Below are 16,324 nucleotides of genomic sequence, written 5' to 3'. Positions count from 1 at the left end.
TTCTGATTAGTCTTCCCTGGTAAGTAGTTTGACCTTTCTTTCTTGCTGCCTTTAGGCTTTTTTCTTTTGTCCTTTACTTTGTTTAGGCAAATTACTATGTGTCTAAGGGTTGGTCTTCTCATTTGATGTCTTGCAGGGATACTCTATATCTCTTGTGTGTGGATGGTCACATCTCTGGTGACATGGGAAAAATTTTCTTGGATAATCTTCTGAAATACTTGCTCCAAGTTGTTCTTCATTTCCCTTTCTTCTTCTGGGAGACCAATTAGGCATAGGTTCAGCCTCTTGATATAATTGTGCAACTCTTAGAGGCTTTGTTCTTTTTTTCTGAGTTTTTCTTGTATGTTTTTTATGGATTGGGTTAATTTCATGTTTTGGTCTTCAAGCTCTGAGATTCTTTCTTCTGCTTGATTAATTCTGCTTTCCATGCTTGCCATCTTGTTACTTATGTCCTGGATGAAGTTTTTTATGGGCAAAATCTCGGTTGCAGGTTCTTTCAGTGTTGCATGTTGTCTTTCTTGAGTCTTATTCCTTCTTTCCATCTATTCCCTAATCCCTGTTGTATTCTGGGGTCAGTCATTGGTGACTTCCATGGTTTGGACTCTGAGGTCTGATTTTTTTTTCCAGATGTTCTCTCTTTGGCACACTGAAAATTATCTGTGTTCTTCTGTTGATTTTTCTTCATTTGTGATAGAGCTCTTTCTTTTTTCTTTGGTTCTATTATTTAGTGTCAGTAGGAGGGGCTTTTCACTTCTAATGTTTGCTCAGCACTCTATTCTTCCCTGATCAGGGTTCTAAATTTGTTCTATTTTGAAACAGGGCTAAGGGTGGGAAACTTTGCTGTCTCTTGTAGTTTTGAGAGTTAAATAAGGTGGATAATAGGGAGCTATAATTCAGAAACGACTTGCAAATCCCAATGTTTTCTGCCTTGGGTATAATTCAGAAACAACTTGCAAATCACAATGTTTCTGCCTGAAACCTACTCCCCACCACCACTCTATATGATGATGCAATGGGTATGTGAATGTACCTCCTGAGTTCAAGATAAAGTAACATCAATGAGAGAACAGTGAAAAGTAAAATGAAATAGGACAGACAAAAATAAGAAAACAAAACAAAGCAAGCAAACAAAACCAAAGAAAACCAAAAGCAGAAACGAAAGCAAGAAACAATAAAACACACACACACACCACACACACACACACACACACACACACACATACACACACACACACACACACACACACACACACACACACACACGCCCATCACAAAAAAATAAAGGAGAAGAAAAAAAGGAAAAAAGGAGGAATGCAAATCAAACCCTCATGTACACATTCACATACAAAGAAAAAATTTAAAAAATTAAAATTAAAAAATTGGTGGACACTAAGCACCCTCTTGTGGCAGGTCCTATAATTGTTCCTCTCAGTTTCTCACAGGTAAACCCCTCTCCTATCTCCTGTGGGACTGCAGCCTCATTCACAGTCTCCCCATTGCTGACCCAGGGAAGGAGGAGGGGGCAATAGGGGTGTGGGGCTTCAGTCCTTCCCTTTCACTCTCATATGGTCATGGGGATCCTTTCCAGTGGGGAGTTGTGGGATTGTCTCCTTCTCAGTTAATAGTGGGGGTACCCCAGCCAGGCTTATCCTGGAGTAGTATTGGACTGATGTCCAGGCTCCACCTGGGTTCATCCCTCTCAGTCATGCCTCAGCCATGTAGGTTGATGTTCAGAAGATTGCTGGGGAGGAGTGGGTTGGGCCAGCTCTGGACTCATTAGTGATCTCTTCAGGGGTCTTTCTTGTCCTTTTCTGATCACACACTTTGTCCCACAGCTGAATCCGGGCAGAGGGTGGAGCGCCTGATACTCAGCACTCATCTTGTCCCTCTGAAGTTTGTGTTTTCAGGATATTCCCTCTGAGTCACAATCAACCCCTGAGTAGTAAACCCACTGGTCATAGACAGCAGGTCTGTTGTTCCTTGGTGAGTAAGCTGGAGCACTTCCCTGGCCAGTTTTTAAGATGGTGGCAGGTTGCTTGTCTCATTCTCTCCAGTGGGGCTTTGCCTCCTGGTCCCTCTGTGGCCCTTGCTGCCAGTTTTTGTCAAGGTGCTGTGGTGGTAAGGCAGAGCCTGGAAGCAACAGTCACTCCTGGCATCTTCCTGGGAAGGGCTTTGCTGATTTTAAAAAATGGCACTTGACTTCTATGCCCTGGGAAGCTCTAGGGATCAAGCAGAGCAGCTGTGGCAGCAACTGCTTCATCAGGAGAACCCTCAGGAGAACCCTTATACAGCTATACAATGTCAATCCATTCAACAATTGATAGGGCACAAGATAACTTCCAGTTTTATACTGTTATGTTATGAACAGTTGAGTACATATCTTGATGTAAACAAACATTTTCATTTTTCTTTGTTAAATAGGTAGGAGTGGGATTGGTTTGTGTGTTTAATTTCACAAAAGATTGCCAAAGAATTTTCTACAGTGATTGAGAAATTATACATCCCACTAGAAATGTATGAGAGTATCAATTGCTCATTAACATTGGCTATTATCTTTTAAATTTTAGCTGTCAAGGAAGGTGTGTAATATGTTTGAGCAAGAGAAAAATATAGGTGGATCCACGTGAAAATGCTATTACTTGTTACCTGCTAGGGAAGGACATGGTGTTTAAGGAGGGTTTATTAACTTTTAAAAATACAGATTTTTTTTACTGGTTCCAGTGAATACTCATAGTAAATTATAAAGTATTATAATTTGATAAAAACTTAATAGAAGCAATTAAAAAGGAAAATAATGATATTCATTGAGGCTCTTCTCTCCAAAAGTCATAAAGGCTTCTGACTAGTCTTTTTCCTTCTCTCTAATCATCTTCCATGTTCCTGGTATATACCAAGGGATGGTGTGAAATGTTTGTCTTATATGCAAGCAATAATGAACTAAATTTATAAAAATTAAAAATAATAATTAAAGCCACTAAAAGTCAGTTGTATTATCATCTCCATGAGCTGGCAATTCTAGACAATGTCAGTTATAAAATGCTGCTCCCCACCAGAATGTTCACTATTTACCCACTAATCTCCAATTTCCACTTTTCCATGTTTTAATTTCAGACTTGATTATTGCTTTTAAGAATAGAATGGAAAATAAAAGAAATATAACATTCTTAATTTGTCTCTTTGTCTTTTTTAGTTGATAAATTTATTGTCTAAAGTAGTTTTATGCTCACAGCAAAATTGAGCAGAAAATGCAGATAGTTCCCATAATACCTCCTGTTCCTACAAACATAGAACCTCCTTATCAACATCCTGAGCCATAGTGGTACACATGTTTTAATCAGTAAATCTACACTGAAGCACCATTGTCACCTAAAGATCATAGTTTACATTAGGGTTTACCCTTGATGTTGTACATTCCAAGGGTTTTGACAAATATATAAAGACATGTATCCATCACTGTAGTAACATTTAGAGTAGTTTCACTGACCAAGAAATCCACTGTGTACCATCTATTCAGCCCTTCCTCCTGCCTAACCTCTAGCAATCACTGATCCTTTTGCTGTCTCCATCGTTTTGTTTTTCCCAAATGCCATATAAGTTGAATCAAATGTAGCCTTTCAGTTCGACTTCTTCCACTTGGTAATGTGAATTTAAGGCTCCTCCATGTCTTTCCATGGATTGATTGCTCATTTCTTTTTATTGCTGAATAATACTCCATTGTCTGGATGTTCCACAGCTAGTGGAGGACATCTTGCATACTCCCAAGTTTTGACAGTTATGAACAAAGCACTATAAATACCTGTGTACAGGTTTTTTTATGTACATAAGTTTTCTTCCTGATTGCAAGACTTGCTAAGAACAGGATGCTCTGGAGTATTTCACAGTGGTTCCTTTTCTTCTGTCCCTGCTGGAAGCACTAGGAGATGTTTCTATAGTATTCACTATGACAATCAAGTCGTCTCCTGGAGATAAAACTCACAAAAATTTGGGGGTCCCCACTGACTGGATCTCCCTGGAGTCTTTCTCTCTCAGACTTTTCCACAATTTAGCAATAGCAGTTCAGGTTTTCCTACCCTGGCACTGGTTTCCGCAAAAATTTGTGTGAATATCTGCTTCACTGCCTTGTGATTTTCTGTTTCTGTCTGTCTCTCTATTTTCAGGGCACCGATTTGTCCTGTAACTTCACTTCTCTGATGCATCTAAGAAGAATTGTTGATTTTTCAGCTTTCTACTTGTGGTTAGGATGGAGTGGCGACTTCTAAGATTCTTACAAAGTACTATATGTGCTCAATATACACATAAATCTCAAATAAATCAGCCATCATGAAATTTTGTATGATGGGAATTCAAAAGAAAAAAAGAGTATTATTTACCATTTAGATTCACTTGCTTTATAAAAAGTTGGTTTTCCATGATATTCATATGTGAAATTGAAGAAATAACATTACTCAGATAAATCAATAAATACTCAGAAAATGTTTTCTTCAAATTCCTAGTGATATTGTATTTATAATATTAAGTTTTAACTGATATGTACCTCTTCTTAGAATATCAGTTTTCATTTTTCCCCAACAGTAAACACTGTCTTAAGATGAAATTTTTTAATAAGAACCCAAATAGGATAAACAGATAAAATTGTAGCTGTTCTGGGAGAAGGTTGGGTGCTTATCTGAATGCTCTACTTCTTTTTAGTCTCTCATTCAAGCTCATCTCTGGGACACCTTCTCACAATCTTTGTCAATCTCCAGAGCAGTTATTACTGTGGATAAAATGAAGGCCATATGAAGGAATCCCTCAATGATTTGAATTATTCTGAGACTATTTGAGAAACACTGAAATAATAGGAATAGCATTATTATTCTAATAACATGAACATGACAGTTTTTAATTGTTTCAACTGGAGATTGTGGTCAGGAGACATGTACTCAGATAAATGGCACTAAAGTTTACTCTGTGATAATCAATATGTTGTACATGATATAATAGTATAGAATAATTCTGTAGACATGCACTTTGAACTATAAATAAAGTATGGTAGCACCCTGTTGTTTGTGGTTTTACTTTCCCTGTTTTCAGTTACTTACCTATAGTCAACCATCATCCAAAAATATTAAATGAGAAATTTCAGAAATAAATAATTAATTTGTTTTAAATTACTATTCTGAGTAGTGTTATGAAATTTCAGGCCTTCCTGCTCCATTCTCTGAATCATGCCTTTGGTGTATCCATACAGTCTACACTACCTGCCCATTAGTCATGACATCGATGTGTTGTCTACTTCTGGCATCCAACCATCAACTTTGTCATGGCTTGTTGAACCAGGATCTCCCAAAGCAGATGATCCTCTTTCTAACATATCATCCTCTTTCTGACAACGCCCGCATCATTTACCTCACTTCATCTCATCACACAGGCATTTTACCATCTCATATCATCACAAGAAGAAGGATGAGTACAATACATGCAATAAGGTGTTGTGTGTGTGTGACAGAGAACATGTTCACATGGTTTATTACAGTTTATTGTTATAATTGTTTTATTTTATGATTAGTTATTGTTGTTAATCTCTTACTCAGCCTAATTTAGAAATGAAACTTTGCCACAGGTTATGTATGTATATGGAAAAACACAGTATATAATGTTTGGGACCACCCACAGTTTCAGGCATCCACTGTGGGTCTTGGGACATATCCCTTGCAGATGGGGGGACTATTGCATATTAAAGATTATATATTTTATAAATTATATTGAAATACACTAAATATATTGAAGGAAATGTGTAACAGTCCAAATTTTTCTTTAAAAAATAATTTTCCTTCTCACATTAAGAATCACAGAAAATATTTATTGAAAATCTTTGACAAAGTAGCATAAATCAGAAAAGCAAATGTGCCTCAGATTTCAATCTATCAGCTATGGTTTAAAATTCCACAGCTCTCATTAAGAGGATTCATCTATCATATATCTCTAATATTATTGCCTTCTTATTTTATTTTATTGTTAATTCTCTCTTTTCTGAGGGAAAAGACTAGTATTCAAAATCTTAAAATGATTTTCCTGAATCTTAAAGCATCCACAATCATAGCTTTATTGTATGCAGTGGTTCCAGTAAGGTCCACCATTGTAGAAGAATATTTTTTACTCACATGTTAATTTCTCTTTCTTTGTATGCCTATAGCTCCTAGAAATGAAGCATGTTCAAAGTAGAATCCCCTCACTTGTGTGTTCTTTTGGTTACTAGTTCTTTAAACTCTCTCAGATTGCGCTTTCTGCCTCCACTGCCACCATGGCACCCATGAAAAAACTTGTGGCAAAGGGGGCTAAAAAAAAGAAGTAGGTTCTGAAGTTCACTCTTGATTGCACCCACCCTATAGAAGATGGAATCTTGGATGCAACCAATTTTGAGCAGTTTTTGCAAGAGAGGCTCAAAGTGAACGGAAAAGCTGGAAATCTCGGTGGAGGGGTTATAACTATTGAAAGGAACAAGAGCAAGATCACTGTGACTCCCGAGGTGCCTTTTTCCAAAAGGTATTTAAAATATCTCACCAAAAAATATTTGAAGAAGAATAATCTCCATGATTGGTTGTGCGTAGCTGCTAACAGCCAAGAGAGGTACAAGTTACGTTACTTCCAAATTAACCAGGATGAAGAAGAGGAGGAAGATGAGGATTAAAATTCATTTATCTTCAATATTTTGGATTCTAGAATAAAACTTGGGAGCCAAAATGGTGGTTTATCCTTGTATCTCTGCACTGTAGATTGAACAGCAAATTGGAAGTCATGGTAAAGGGCTTCACTTGGGCTGCCTCTCACTATTGTATCTAAACTTTTTTCCTGATTGAAAATTTCTGTCCTCATGGTAGTAATGCCAAAATAGGAGAAGAAGGTGATCTTATGGAAGGGACTACTGTGGTGCACTTAGATGGGGTTAGGGTATGGAGGTGTGAGCTTCCGTTAGTCACTGTTTTATTTTAAAAAGCGTGATTGTCACTTGTACCTGGCGCTTTTCTCAAAGAATGATTCAGGAATGCAAGTGGGCCCATTCATTAAAAGAAAAGGGTGATTTCTTTCTAACATTCTCTGTGGGAAAATGGCAGTGTCAATAAGATTATTCTTTCTGTATTCCCTGAGTGCACATAAAAGTGGGCAAGGACTAACAAAACCTTTTTTTTAGGCACATGTTCCCACTTGCCTTTCTGACATAGTGATTTCTGCCTCAATGTTTTAGCTTCTGTAAGAGTGTCTTTCTGTGGCATTTCTTCAGACTCCTTTTTTAGCTCTATGTGTTTGACTCTATGAGTGGTTTTGCTTGTGTTTCATATTTTTTGTTTTGTTTTTTATCTCCCTTGCAGTTATAGGTAAGGTATAACAAATTTTATCTCTCTTGAGTTTTAGAATCAAATATACAACTGAAGGAGGGTCATCCTTTTTTGTAATAACAACCTTCCTTGTCCTCGCTCTCCCTCAGATACCTCATCAAAATATCCAGAACTGAACCTAATCTATTCCTCCATGATTCTGCTCTGCCATTGTACTTTATCTGTTGGTGAATTATAGCAAAATTCTACCAGTTATATTTGGTTCCTTCCTCTACATCATTGCCATATCTAATTGCACAATTCAGTGTTTTTGTCAAGTTCATCTCCAACAGTTTCTTCCAGCTGTTACAGGTTATCTTCATCAATTTTACTTCATTTCTGGTTTTGACTTATTTTATTCCAAAAGAAGTTGAAAATGACCACAGTTATTTCAAATTCAATTTCTTTAACATGAACTCAACTCCTTAATATGATATATTAACATGCATTTTAAAAACTTTTTAATGTTATGGGGTTGTTATTTTAGAAAACTGAGCACTCTCTAGCCAATAACCAGGTCAATTTTAATAGTACTACCTGAATATCATGATATATGTTTGCCCGAGTTTACAACAAAATGCTTCCAGATGTATGGGAGTATTTTCAACCTTTGTTTTTCTGACCCATATTTCTTAGAAAAGTGGCAAATAATTCAATCATTTGACCAGCATACTACAATATTTTAAAGGTACTAACCTTTGGTTGTATGTGTGTTTTATTTTGGTTCTGTTGTAGTTTTTGCTTCTGTGTGGAAAAATAAGCCAGATGGTTGAGAGAAGGGATTTTATGGCTTTTAGTTTTCTGTGAGAAACCTGAAAGGAACTTGACTAAATGAAATATTTTTCTCAAATACTTTTTTCTTCATTCCCCCATTCCACTGCATAGACCAAATTACTACAAGGTTATTCGACACATGGAAGAACTTTCTCTGTCTTAGAGGAACAAAATGGAATTCATTTGAACTAGGAAGGAGTTGATTTGCTGCTCTATAGTATTTATAGGGCAGAGGAAAAAATTTAGTGATCTAGGGATCATGTTTATAATGTCCGCCTCCAGAAAGACTGCTTGAACTAGTTATTACCTCTTTTAAGTATCTTCTTCTATAAAGCTTAAAGGTGCCAGATATAGAAATTTATATAGTAGTACATGTTATAAATTTAGGAATTTGAGAGAGAAAAATGATATAAAGCACAAAAGGAGAGAAGACTAATGCTTCTAAAGAGCTCCCATTCTAAGTGACATCAATTACAGCAACCTGTCCAACTAAATTCTCATTTCCAGATAGCACAGAAGTCACTAGAGTTTTTCTTTCTTCCTGATGGTCAATCAGAAAAGAGAGAGCACTTACCCTTGATTAATTAAAAGACAAATAAGGCCAGATGAGGTGACTCACACCTATAATCTCAGCACTTTGGGAGCGTAAGGTGAGAGGATTTTTTGAGCCCAGGAGTTCAAGCACAGCCTAGACAACATAGCGAGACCTTGTCTCTAAAATAAAATAAAATAAAATAAAATAAAATAAAATAAAATAAAATAAAATAAAATAAATAAAATAAAAGTTAACTAAGCACACTGGCACACCTGTAGTCCTAGCTACTCATGAGATTGAAGCAGAAGAATTTCCACAGCCCAGAAGGTCTAGTCTGCAGTGATCTACAATTGTGCCACTGCACTCCAGCCTAGGTGACAGAGTGAGACTCTGACTCAAATCAAACAAAATTGGTTGTACATAAAAATTTTAAAACCCAAATAAATAACTTTTCATTATTGCTTTCAATTATTACGAAAACTTAATACCCAAGTTTTTCGCTGTCACAAATTTTTGAAGAACTTATTATATCAGAAAAAAGTTTGACAGAAATATTTTGTACATTAATCTTTTAGAGTCTTATAAATTTTTAGTTAAATGTAAAAAAACTTTTCTTTTAGTTTTTTTGTTCAAGATATCAATGATGGGCTGTTAAAGTATAATTTAATCATAAGATTAATCTTTAAAAGGATAAATAGTAAAGTCATCAAATATGCTAATGCCTCTTTTTCCTATCAACTTACTCTCTTCTTTTAGAGATAATACAATGTTAATCACTATAGTTTATATAGTATATCACATAAGTACTTTACCTAGTAGAAACTGTATTCTTATTGCAGTGTATGGAGTCCTATTTTATCTTTAAAACACATTGTAAATTCAGTTTTAATAACTCCATCAGACGTATTTTTATTCAAACTATGAGATGACTTTAATTTAACATAGAGCTCCTGGCAGTGTTCCTTGCTCACAATCTAATTATTTAACATTGGTGTTTTCAGAGTTTGCAGTTATCTCCTGGTTCAGTCAACAAAACAGTCTAAACTTTTTAACCTATTTACCTGCTTCTTATTTTTTTATCCAATTTAATTCTTAGTATAATCAGTTAACAGACTTGTCTTCTTTTAATAGATTTTAAAAATCACGTTATTATTAATATGCTTTGTGATTCATATAACATGAATACTGTATGAAAGTGAAATGAATTCTTGAACTCATTACACATGTAATTTATTTTAAAGTTGAAAACTTCTTTTGGTGAATCATCATCTGGTTATTCTGTTTTACTTTTGCCATTAGTATTGAATAATGGTGTTTTTGGATATTTTTAAATGAATAAAGGAAGAAGAGTATTTGATTATGGTAATATGCAATTAAGAATTTATATGTTTTTTATTTAGTTTAAAATATTAAAATCATCAAAGTAAAATCTATACTTTTAACATTTAAATTTAAGAAATGAAAAATCTCTCATGGTTGCCATGAAACCAAAAAAATGACCATTTTTTGGTAAGATTTTGAATATAATCATTGAATTTGGCTTATATCCTCCATCTGTAATAATATCAAAGGAATGGCTGGCTAAGATTTCCCTAAGAGACAGGGTTAAATTCAGTGGCTATGCAATTCTTGTGACCTTTTTTAGATACTGGAGGTAATTTAGTCATTTTCCATTTCTCAGCTATAGTATTTCTTTTGAATGTTGTGAACTTCTTAAAAATGTCACTAAAATGTTAACTATTTTTTTTCTTCACACATTTGTGGGTTTTGACTATACTAGCATGAGTACTAAAAAGTCTATTGCAAATATCTTTAACAAACTCTATAACTGTTTCTCAACTTATAGGTAATCCTATTTCACACTCTAATGCATGATTTATGCATTGAATAATCTATGATCTGGTCTTCTAAAATGACATGGAGAAAAATTACCAGTTTCCTTTCTTTAATGTTCATTAATTTAAATACTTTATTTATTTTAAATAGTTCTTTCTTTATTCTAACATGTTTACTATGTTTATGTACTTTTTGGATGCTTTGTTAAATTCTTGAAGGATATGAATAATATAACCATAAGTGCAATGGAAGAAACTCACAAAAGAAAAACTGTAATAGATTTATCCATTTAAAAGTTTTAAACTTTTGTATAAAAAATAAAACACTAAAAATCCTCAGAAAAATAGCAAAATATTATTAGCAAATACCACAGATAATTAACAAATATTGATTACTACTATATGCCAGTCCCTCTTTTAACAACTGCTCATTCCCAATAATGGAAAAGGAAACTGAATACCTAACTCCATTCGCAAAACTATTAAGAGGCAGTACTTGATTCTAAGTCTAGGCAGTATGGGTTAAGAAAGCATACTCTTCTTAACCACTTTACTAAGGTTAAAAAAATAAACTTTTTCCCATTACTAATAATTACAGCAAATTCATTATAAAAACTAAAAAACATCGTATTTCAATCAAGTTAACAAAAATTTTGTTCAAAAAGAACTTAATGACAGGACATATAAAATAAAAACAGACTGGGCTCCATGACTCAGCCTGTAATCCCAGCACTTTGGGAGACCAAAGCGAGTGGATTGCCTGAGCCTGTGGGTTCGAGACCCTCCCAGGCAACTTGGTGAGACCTTATCTCTACAATAAATCAAAAATTAGCCAGGCGTGGTAGCGCACGCCTGTAGTTCTGGCTACTTGGAAGGCTGAGGTGGAAGGACCGCCAGAGCCCAGCAGGTCAAGGCTACAGTGGCTGGGAGCATGCCACTACACTCCAGTCTGGGTGACAGAGTGAGACTCCAACTCAAATAAAATAAAATAAAATAAAAACAGCAGTATGAATCAGGTCTTTTACGAAATTCAAAATATTATTTCCTCTGACTCAGAAATTCTATGTGTAATCATCAATCTTAAAAGTGAAAAAAACATAAAGTTACATATATTAAGTAAAAGTTGAAGTAAAATATGATGGAAAGACAGTAGCATATTATAGAGCCTTAAAATATGTTTTTGAAGAATTTGAATAAACATAGAGAAGTCCTTGCACTGTGTATGTGAAAGCATTGCTATATAACACAAAAGTAAATAAGTTGCAGTAACAACAGATAATCCCATAAAAGAATACATGGAACAATGACTAGGACATATCTAGATATTTGGAACTAATTTGTTACAGATGAATTCTAACTTTCATCAATTATATACTCAGAAAAGCTGTACAAACTCACAAAAGTTTATCCCCAGTCAAATAGGCTCTATAGCTTTGGTGTTAGAAGTTGGATGAGACTGGATATTTAATAGAAGAAATCCAAATGATAGGTTTGAATAAATCACTGGTATGGGTACACTTTATATTACCTTTTATGTGCTTTATATACCTTTTATTATACTAAAATCAGATTTTAGTATAATAATAAATAGGTATAAAGGGTTAAGAAAATCCTAGAATCCTGTAAAAGCAAACACAAGACTTCTTTATGGGACTCTTTCTTGGTTTTGAACAATTTTTTCTCTGATCTCTGAAAATGAAATGAACAAAAAAAAAAATCACAAACACAATGAAAGAGAATAAACATATGTAACTAACAGGAGAACTAATACAGTCAGTCAGTCCTCCTTTGTTGCTTCCTCATCCATAGATTCAACTAACTGCAATTTGAAAATATTCAGGAAAATTTTAAACAATAAAAAGTAACAATACAAAAATAAAACATAATACAATAAAAATACAGCATAACAACTATATAGCATTTACATTGTGTTAGGTATGATAAGTAATTTAGAGATGCTTTAAAGTACATGGGAGGATGTGCATAGATTATATGCAAATATTATGGCATTTTATAGCAGTATTATGTATAATTACCAGAAACTTGAGCATCTGTGGACTTTGGTATCCTCGGGGGTCCTGGAACAAATCCCCCATGGATTCAAGAGAAGAGAGTACATGATAAAATAATTATTTAGGATATTATGAAATATGTATGACTGATATAATTGAATAAATGATATACTAGAACTCAGAATGAAAAATCTAGAAAGCACACACATGCACGAAGGACAGATCAATTTTTAAAATACCCAAACAGTCCTTTGGCTTCAGCTCTAACTTTTGAAAAGCTTGAGAGTCATCACTCTTGTCTTTACAACAAGAAAACCTGGACAAGATGAAAATTAATGACTTTATTTTGAACCCATCTAAAAACTGAAATTGCAGTGACCATCACCACTTTAAAATCTAGAAAGATAGGCAAATGCAGGATGATACAGCAACTAAGATCTACTAACCAGAAGCTGAAGCCATTGGAGCTGCAAACTGGGAGGAATAAGTACAGTTATAAGTTTGAAAAATTGCTGAAAGTCGGATGAGAACTAGCCTGAAAATGAGCAGGTCCTGGAGATGTAGGAGGGTCTCAGATAATCATGTGCTCTCTCTCTCTAATAGCTCACCAATAGGTTCTCCTAATGGGTATCCTAGAAAGATTCTTTTAAAGAACCAGCAGGAACACTATTCACAAGAGCAAAAACTAAAACCAACCCAGATGCCCATCAATGCCATACTGGATAAAGAAAATGTGGTACATATATACCATGGAATACTTCACAGCCATAAAAAGAATGGATTCATGTCCTTTGCAGCAACATAGATGCAGCTGGAGACCATTATTCTAAGTGAATTAATACAGAAACTGAATACCACTTTCTCACTTACAGTGGGGAACTAAACACTGGGCACACATGGGCATAAGGATGGGAAAAACAGACACTGGGAACTCCTAAAAGGTGAAGGTAGGGAGGGGTGAAAGGATTGAAATACTACCTATTGGGTACCGTGCTCACCATTTGGTGATGGATTCAATAGAAGTCCAAAACTCACCATCATACATGTAACAAAAATGCACATGTACCCTCTTGTATTTAAAAAAAAAAAAAAAAAATCAGCAGAGAGACAAGAGTAACCATTGTGAAATATGCTACTACTATGTGCCAGCCCCTCTTTTAGGAATTGCTCATTCCCAATAATAGAAAAGGAAACTGAAAACCTAACACAATTCTGAAACTTTATCCCAGTTGAAGAAAACTAAGACACAGAAAAAAATAAGTGACTATTTCTAAGGGTATGTGTGTTAATAGCACTTTTGACTGGACATAAATATGAACTTTTAGGACTATTAATATATGAAATGAAGTATTAGTTTATATCTATAGGAAATACTTTATTAAATTCAGTTCACCCATTATTTATCGCCCTATTACACGGTGACATGTAGCAGGCAGTGACAGGACAAATAAGCATATAAAAACATTATTCATCATTAGGAATTGCAAATGAAAATGTCAGTAAGATCCCACTATATACCTGTTACAATCACTAAAATACAAAAACTGATGAGGTGAGTTGCTGATGAGAGTACAGAGCAACAGGGACAGGAAGAGAATTCATGACTGAATGCACAATGGGACAGCTACTTTGACAGTTTGGCAGTATGTCACATAGCTAAATGTACACTTACTGTGCAATCCAAAAATTGTGTCCCTAGGTATTTACCCAGCTGATTTGAAACTCATGTCCATACAAAAACCTTCATGCAAATATTTATAGCAGTACTATGTATAGTTTCCAGAAACTGGAAAAAAATAAGATTTTGTTCAGTGGATGAATGGAAAATCAAATGTAATGGAGTAAGTACCATGCAGAGATAAAAAGGAATGGGATATAATTTCAGACAAAGACAGTGCTACTAAATGTGATATGGCATCAGAATGGGATTCTGGAATAGAAAAAGAATATGTAAAAACTAATGAAAATCTAAAAAACAGTGGGCTTAGTAAATAATGCACCAGTATTTGTTCATTAACTGTGACAAATATGACATCACAATTTAACACATTAACAGTAGAGGAAAGTAGGTATGGTGTATATAGAAACTCTCTAATATCTTTGTGACTTTTCTGAAAACCTAAAACTATACCTAAATAAAACATTTGCTAAAAATGATTAAAACATCTAGAATTTATATATATGCATAAACATAAATTCATTTAAATAAAAAAATTGTAATGGCTGGGTACAACTGAAATAATTAAAGGCAAATGTGAGGTATCAATTATCATATAATCCAATGTGATAAAGGATAAAAAATATAAAAGACAGCTCAAAAACCATGAATATTCCAGAAAAGCAAGGGTAACACAAATAAAACATGAAAAATTATAGTCTAACCAATTTACAAATATAATGAGGGTGAAAATTTTGATTAACTCAGTATATTCAGAAATAAAAAGATAAAATTAATGCCCATTCATTGTAAAAAAAAAAAAAACTGCAAAGAATTATTGACAAAATTAGGCATTACACAAGTAAATAGAAGAATGTATTATGATTATACATTGGAAGTGTCAATTTTTTTATGAATGTCAAGTTTTCCCAAATAGACATTGTGTGTTTGCATGTATCTATGAAAATGGACATGTTGATTTTAAAATTTATATGGAAACATGTGGAATTTGATAGTTAAAGTAATTATGAATAAGAAAATAGCTAGAGAATTTACTTACCAAATATCGAGATTTATAAAAAGCTACTAAAGGTAAGGGAAAATGGAATTGATATAAAAATAACCAAAGAGACAAATGGAAGAGAAGAGTGAGTATATTTTACAAACAGACCCCGAAAAATGTAGTATAGTGGAAAAAATGGTCTTATCAATAATCAGTGCTCACTCAGCTGGCTTTCCATGTCGGAAAATAAAGAATTTTATGTGCTATCTTATACTACATACAAAATTGATTCTAGATGAATTGTAGATCTAAGAATTAAAGTAAAAACAATAGAGATTCTAGAAAAGAAGTAGGAGAATATCTTCACAAACTTGAGCTAGTCAAATACTTTAACAGTACATAAAAATGCTAACTAGTAATGAAAAAAATTATACATTGAGTGATATTAAAACTGAGAACATATGTTGATTGAAAGATACCATTAAAAGAAGGAAAAGGAAAGAGAAAAGTGAAGATATTTATAATACATGTGTCTAGAAATGAGCTTCTAAAAATTATTTAAAAGAAGCAGACAACCAATAAAAAAATGAATGAAAACTTGAAGAGACGTATTGAAACAAGTGGGTATGCAAGTAGTCAGTAAACATGAAAATTGTCTCAGCTTCATTATAAGTGATAGCCAAATTATAACTACAGAGTTTGTGTTATTCAGTTTGGGCTGCTATAACACGAAACCATAGACTAGGTGCCTTACTAACAACAGATTGTTTTTCCCTCACAGTTCTGGCCTATCCATACTTTATTTCCATTAGCATAACTAAAACCCAAGAAAAAGAAAACAAGTGGGGCAGGGATAGGGAGAGAATAACAACCAAATTTGGAGAAGATGTAGAGAACAACGAAACTCTCATATACTTTGGGAAACTATTTGATAGATTCTGTAAAACTAAATGTTTTACATTTAAATGAGTTTACATTTAAATGAGTTTATGACTCAACAAAAGTTGCTCTTCCAGGTGTATAACCAAATGAAATGTGTACATATGTGCCCCAAAAGTCATGGATAAAAGTACTGTTTGTAATAACTAGGGTTGGAAACAACCCATAAATGGTCATCAGAAATAAAATGGATAAAATACATTGTGATGTATTT

The 16,324-nt window shown here is 34.1% G+C and overlaps 1 pseudogene; it reads left to right on the top strand.

The window, feature by feature from the left end:
* Positions 1-6,283: 6,283 nt before the first annotated feature.
* LOC110596497 lies at positions 6,284-6,670 on the top strand (annotated as a pseudogene).
* The last annotated feature ends 9,654 nt before the right edge of the window (positions 6,671-16,324 follow it).

Source organism: Carlito syrichta, unplaced genomic scaffold (assembly GCF_000164805.1).
Source record: "Carlito syrichta isolate Samal-C Ts95f unplaced genomic scaffold, Tarsius_syrichta-2.0.1 Scaffold309652, whole genome shotgun sequence".
In the NCBI taxonomy this organism is placed as follows: Eukaryota; Metazoa; Chordata; class Mammalia; order Primates; family Tarsiidae; genus Carlito; species Carlito syrichta.
The sequence above is the reverse complement of the archived record's forward strand: the minus strand, read 5'-3'. Positions and strand labels throughout refer to the sequence as shown.